The following is a 6,832-nucleotide window of genomic DNA, read 5'->3' as shown; positions in this document are numbered from 1 at the left end:
TTTTCCTAAGTATTCATTATTTTTAATTTGGTACCTATTACACATATATAGTTATTTATAGACAAAGTAATATTTTTATATCACACCACAATGTATACACAGTGTGAACATTTCTGTTATGAATATTTTTTTTTTTTAAATTTCAGGTTATTGTAAGGGTACAGACAACTAGGTCACAATTTTTGAATTTGTTAGGTAGATTCCCTCTTATAGTTGTGTCCTACAGACAATAGGTATGTCATACACCCCTACCTTGGGCCCTTTAAGTGGGAGCACACCAATCCTCTCCACTTCTACCCCCTCCTTCATTTCCTGTCCTCACAACGTGAATAGAATTAATTTTTTTTCCATGTGGGAGTGTATTAGTTCATCTACTGGATTTGTAATAAGATTGAAGATACTTGCGTTTCCATTCTTGTGATACTTCACTAAGAAGACTATGTGTCAACTCCATCTAGGTTAGTACAAAAGATGTAAAGCACCAACTATTTTTATAGCTAAATAATATTCCATGGTATACATATACCACAGCTGATTAATCCTTCCCGAGTTTATGGGCATTTGGGTTGTTTCCACATATTAGTCATTGTAAATTGAGCTGCGATAAACATTCTAGTGCAAATGTCTTTATGATAAAAATTTTTTTTTTCTTTTGGGTAGATGCCTAGTAATGGGATTTCAGTGTCAAATGTGATGTCTAATTTGAGTTCTTTGAGATTCCCCAAACTTCTTTCCAAAGAGGCTGTATTAGTTTGCAGTCTCACCAGTGGTGTAAAAGTGTCCCTCTCTCTTCACACCCAGACCAGTGCCTGGGACTTTGGGACTTTGTGATGTGTGCTATTCTTCCTGGGGTTAAGTGATATCTCAGGGTTGTTTTGATTTGATTTTTCTGAAGATTAAGGACAATGAGCATTTTTTCATATGTTTGCTAGCCATTGGTCTGTTTTCCTTAGGGAAGGTTCTGTTCATGTCTCTTACTCAGGGATAGATATGATTGTTTGATCTTTTTTTTAATTGACTAATTTGAGTTCTTAATATATCCTAGTTATCAACTGTTTGTCAGATTGATAACATGCAAATATCTTTTTCCATTCTGAAAATTGTTCTATTTATTTAATTGTTGTGTCCTTAGCTGTGCAAAACTTTTCAGTTTAATTAAGTCTCATTTGTTTGCTTTTGTTGTTGTTGCGGTGGCCACCGATGTCTTCTTCATAAAATCTTTCTCCAGGCCAACATCCTCAAGAGTTTTTCCCACACTGTCTTCTAAGATTTTTGTCATTTCATATCTTAGATTTAAATCTTTTTATCTCTCTTGAGTCAATTTTTGTAGGTGATGAAAGGTGTGGGTCCAATTTCAGTCTTTTAACATGTGTCTATTCAGTTCTCCCAGCACCATTAATTGAATAGGGATGATTTTCCCCATTATTTATTTTTGTTTGATTTATCAAAGATCAGATGGCAAGTAGAGACTGGTTTCATCTCTTGGTTTTCTATTCTGTTCCATATTTCTATGCCTTTATTTTTGTGTCATTATCATGTTGTTTTGATTACTGTGGACTTGTAATATAACCTAAACTTTCATCAAATAAGATCTTTATTGTAGTAGCATTCCTGCTGCTGTTATTATTGTCATCACTAGTTTTATTACTCTTCTTCTCCTCCTCCACCTCCTTCTAAGCATGGCGGTTGTCAGTATGGTCCCCAAAACTCAGTAAGGATGCCATCATCTCCCAGACTCACAGGATGAGGAAGAACTTGGATTCCTTCAGTTCCTTTTATCTATTACTGTTCTCCCACCATTCAGCAGCACTGAGAGTCCCCATATGTTGTATGTTGTATGTTGTATGTATCTTTCAGACAGAGCAGAAACAATCTAAAAACAAGTCAATTAAGTGATGTAAATGAGATATCTGGGAGGAAATATCTTTCTAACTCCTCCTTACTACCATCCCTTGGAGCTCTATTAGAATAGAAGCAACAGCGTCCCAGGGGTAGCAGATAGGGCTGCAGACAGTATTGCTCCCCACTGTGAGTTTCTTGGTTCTAAAAACTGGGAAGATAAACCAAAACATCCCATGTTCTCAGAATCCCTTGCTCTCCCACTCTGACATAGACACATGCACAACAAAAAAGCAAAGGCTATAGATGAGAATTTGTGAGCTGGTATGGTCTTCTAGGGTGCCAATGATGTAAGGGAGAAGGAAAAGGGAGGCTTCCGGCAGAGGTGGTGGGCGGGATAGCATACACATGGAGCAAATGTAATATGTAACTACTCTTTTTTTTTTTTTTTTTACCATTTTTATTCAGTTTTTTGGCTGGGGCTGGGTTTGAGCCTGCCACCTCTGGCATATGGAGCCAGCGCCCCTACTCCTTTGAGCCACAGGCACTGCCCAATATGTAACTATTCTTAAAGGGTTATTTATGCCAGGAGATGGCTGCCAACCAGGTTTCACCAGGCCTCTATAGCTGAAGACTAGGTGAGAAAGGGGACATCTCTGAGGACTTAAGGATGGCTCTCAGACCAGAAAACCCTCTCTTGATAGCATAATCCATCGGTTTGGAAATCAGCATCATGGACAGGAGCTGGCAATCAAGTCAGGAATGGCGATGTGAAGGAGTTGAAACCCACTCAAATGTGAGAGCAATAATGACAAAGTGAGATTAAATGTGTGGGCAGCTCTGAGTTGCTGCTGCTGTTGTTTTCAACTTGCCAATAATGGAGTACAGTGCTGGACACTAGGAAAATAAAGAGCTTTAATTGTACACCCTTGTCCACATGAGAGTGTGGAATTGCCTGCTCATCTTACATTAACAGAGATGACCAAGCCTTTGTTCTCAGCATCCTCATACCAGTCTGCGCATAGGGCAGGCTGCAGGCAGGCGGTGTTATGCCTGTGCACATCAATGTTGGGGACAACTGCCAAAATCTATCCTGTGGACTCGTCGGGCATCATCAGTGGGGTTCATTTTTAACAAAATTTCATTGAGCAAAACGGTTTCATTGTGTAATTTATGACAGCATGGCTGTTAATGACACACGAGTATTGTACAGATGGTGCCTCACCTGGTAACTGAGTGTAGATTATGATATATCTTCAAGAGTAGTCCAGCTCAGTTATAGTCACCATATATTACCAATATTTTTCTGAAATGACAATGGGTTCTTGCCAAATGTCCAGTAGTTTGATATTGTTGAAAAATTTGTCAATTGTCCATTTTAATATTGTACCTGTTCTATCCTCTTACATGTGTTTCTTTTTACATTTATTGAGCAGAATGTTCTAATTTCCTCTTTTATAGTCCATCTGTATCCACCACACTATGCCAAATGTAAGAGGTCTGAGGTCAGTGGGGAGGTATTTTTCTTCATATCCTTACAGATAATGAAAGGATTTTTCTCCTTCTATGCTGGTCCAATTTTTATTTATTTTTTATTAGTGGAGGGGATTAGAAATGCATTTAATATACATACAGTTTTTTAAGACATTGTTATACATTGTTTTTCTTTTTTTCTTTTCTTTCCTTTTTTTTTTGGCTGGGGCTGGGTTTGAACCTGCCACCTCCGGCATATGGGTCTGGCACCCTACCCCGTTGAGCCACAGGTGCCGCCCTATACATTGTTTTAATTAAAGCTTTATTGATACAAAATTCTTATCCTATAAAATTACCCTTTTAAAGTGCACAATTCAGAAGCCTCTGCTCTCTGACTGCTTTGATGACAATTATTCAATGTATTTTTATGTCTTTCAGGATAAAGATCAAAACCTATAACATGTCCTACAAGGGCTTTAATGATATGGCCTCGTCTTTCTCTATGATTTTATTATGCTGCTAAGCATAATGCTTGACATATAATAGATGAGCAATAAATACACTGAACAAATAAAGAAGTCAATGCCAGCGGGGAGCAGGGAAGTGTGCATTTAGTCCTAGCTACTTGGGAGGCTGAGGCAGAAAGATTGTTTCAGCCCAGGAGTTCAAGGCCAGCCTGGGCAACAAGTGAGACCCCATCTCTATGACAAAACAAACAAACATAAGTAAATATCATCAGGAAGACTTATTTTCAAAGCTGTATGATAGATAACAAGAGGGAAAGTAATCCGTAATACCCTGGCAAGATTTGCTGTGAAAAAGAGAAAATTATTTTTCTATTTTACTTACATCGTCCTCTTTCCACTTGGAGAACTACTGAGGATAAGGACAACGCAGTGACTTTAACCAGACCCCTGCCTAATTCTCGAACTTCTCCTAGGAAGCATTTGTATAAAGTCTGACTTGAAAACTCTGCAATTTCTTTGTCTTCTGCTACTTCACAACTTGAATTTACTTTTCTGTACTGATTTCAATTTGGGAAGAAAATACATAGACGGGCCTTAGATAAAAGTAAGAAAGATAAAATGAGGTTTTGGACCAGGAAGTTCTAAAATTATTTTCCAAATTAATGTAAAAATACTGTCTACTTTGGGTCTGGAGACCATTTTGGTATTTTTGTTTGTTTGTTTTGTTTTTACTGAGCAAGGCCTGGACACTGGTGTCTGGTGCCCTTGAAATAGAGGGGAGAACAGAGATGATGGAGGCAGTCTTGTTCAGGGACACTGGGTGCAGTAAAAAGGTGACAAACCTCTCAGGCCAGAGAAAAGGTGAGTAGCGAAGAGACTCCCTGAACCATGGGATAAAAGATGTACCACCGTGGAGAAAGTGATTGCTAAAATCCCATCTCAAATTCTCAGTCGTTACCCTTTTCTCCTCACAACTTCTCAGTCTTAGTCTTCAGTGAGGCTTTTAACCATTAAAATTACAGAGAGCCCTAGGACAAAGACAATGGGCCATAATCATGATTTGGAGCAAAGTCGACTAGACGGAGTAGGACGAGCTTGAGGGATAGACCCAGAAACAAGTGACGAAAATCTGAAGCAGGAGTTAAACTTGATGGATGATGATCAGATTATGGAAGGAATTGTCCACAACTCCCAAATACTCAAATCCAAAGAAAAATTATACAAATGAAAATGTTTTTGGAAGGTAAATATGAGATGGGTCTTGACATTACTTTATTTGGAAATTAAAGCTAAAAATGTGCCCCAAATCTCACTCCTTGTGCTAAAATAATTTTAGTTGAACTTGCAGGATAATCTGCCCAGGAAGGCTGTCACACTGCGCTTTATGGCAACGCACAGAAGACAGAGCATGGAGCTGTGGTTCAGAGCTATAACCTCCAGTGCAGGAAAGAAAGACAAGGCCACTCGTTTTCATACTTTCCCTGTTTTTCTGTTTTTCCTGTGAAGGTATATCACTTCTGTCATCAGGAAACAAAGAGCAACATGTCATTCCAACAATTCTGGGTAATATATGAAAAGGTTCTAGGCTCCTGACAATCATATTTTAAAAACATATCTTTTAAAATTTTCTATTACATGAGATAAAAGCGAACTTTTACACCTTCTCCTCAGGCTCCCTTTCGTGGCTTCTATTTCCCTGCACCCACCCACCCCAGGCCATGGTGGGGGCCATGGAGCTCCCTGCCCCAAGTGCACAGGCCCCAGGCCCGGGCTCACAGTGAGGATAAGAAGAGTGTGCCTCTGAGGCCGGGGGCCTCGGTGCCTTCTGCGGGGTCTGCTCGCACATAGAGGGAACGAGAAGCCTGCTGCTTTTCAGAGAAGGAGTTTGGAATAGCTGGGGGGGGGGTGTGGACAGAGACAGGTTCACACCGGGGAAGAGTGTGGGCAGAGGTGACCTCACCCCAGGGACACATGAGCCCAGATGAGCTCACTCCGGTAGACAGTGGACGGATAGAGAAGGGCTCTGCTCCACTCTCATTTTTTAATTTTTTTTTGTCCCCACTACCATAAATTATGTAGTTGAGTTTCCCACATTTGGGGAAACCTCAGAGGTCAGCACACTGGGAATGCAAGGACAAGCCTCACCCTGGGAAAGCCATCTTCATGACGGTGTCCTCCCTGTCAGGTCAGTACGGCTCATTGTTAAGGGCTGTCAAGGAGCACACAGCAGCCAGCCAGCTATGAAACGCCACGCTGGTGTCTCTGCCGCCTGACCATTTGCCTCGTGTTCTGACTGGGATTCACTCTAGCCCACTTTATAACACAAAATTTAAGAAGCAGCTGTTTCCTGGCTTGGCAGCTCTGACCTATGCAGTATTTGTTCCTAGCCATCTTAAGCTCCCGGAATGTTTCAGGATGGCTCAGTGCGATGGTGACTGATGGCCAGTCACTTCTGTAATGGAAACCGAGTCCCCCGTGCACCAGGTTACCACCATTAACATTTCTCAGCCCTCCGTTGGATAGATTACTGACTCTTTTCATAAGCTTTCTGACCTTGTCTTAAGCTTTACAATCCATGGTGATGAATTTATGGAGTGATTGTGACTATGGATGAGGAATGTAACAGAGATAAATGGGCATTAGATGTTGACAAAGCAGAGAAAAAAATATTGCTCTCCGCACCTTTTGTAGCAAACACATGATGCACTATAACTCTTCTCCAGTGATTTATCTATAAATCTTCTCTCACTTAATACAAATACCCCCCCTTGCTCCTCCTCGGCTGACTCCATGGTTTTGTACTACATTGTTACAGCCGTGTCAGGCCCGGGGTGCCATGTGCTTGGGGCTCCACAGCTCTGTTATTTTACCTGCTACTTCTAAAAAATGCTTACCGGGCTCCGAGATGCTACTAGCTCCCTCCTGCATCATTCCACACCGCGTACTTGGTAAAGCAAGCAGAGATACCCAACTGCTGTAGAAGGGGGTATTTTTCTTTCCCCAAGTTCTCATAAATTTTCTATGAGGTTTTGGGGAAACTATTTAGAAATGAA

General features: G+C 40.7%; 1 pseudogene; it reads right to left on the bottom strand.

Moving 5' to 3' along the window:
- Positions 1–5,795: 5,795 nt before the first annotated feature.
- On the bottom strand, positions 5,796–5,972 carry LOC111724853 (annotated as a pseudogene).
- Between the last annotated feature and the right edge of the window lie 860 nt (positions 5,973–6,832).

This window comes from Otolemur garnettii, unplaced genomic scaffold (assembly GCF_000181295.1).
Source record: "Otolemur garnettii isolate 467f Iridium unplaced genomic scaffold, OtoGar3 scaffold00027, whole genome shotgun sequence".
In the NCBI taxonomy this organism is placed as follows: domain Eukaryota; kingdom Metazoa; phylum Chordata; class Mammalia; order Primates; family Galagidae; genus Otolemur; species Otolemur garnettii.
Note: the sequence above shows the minus strand (reverse complement) of the source record. Positions and strands in the feature narration are given on the sequence as shown.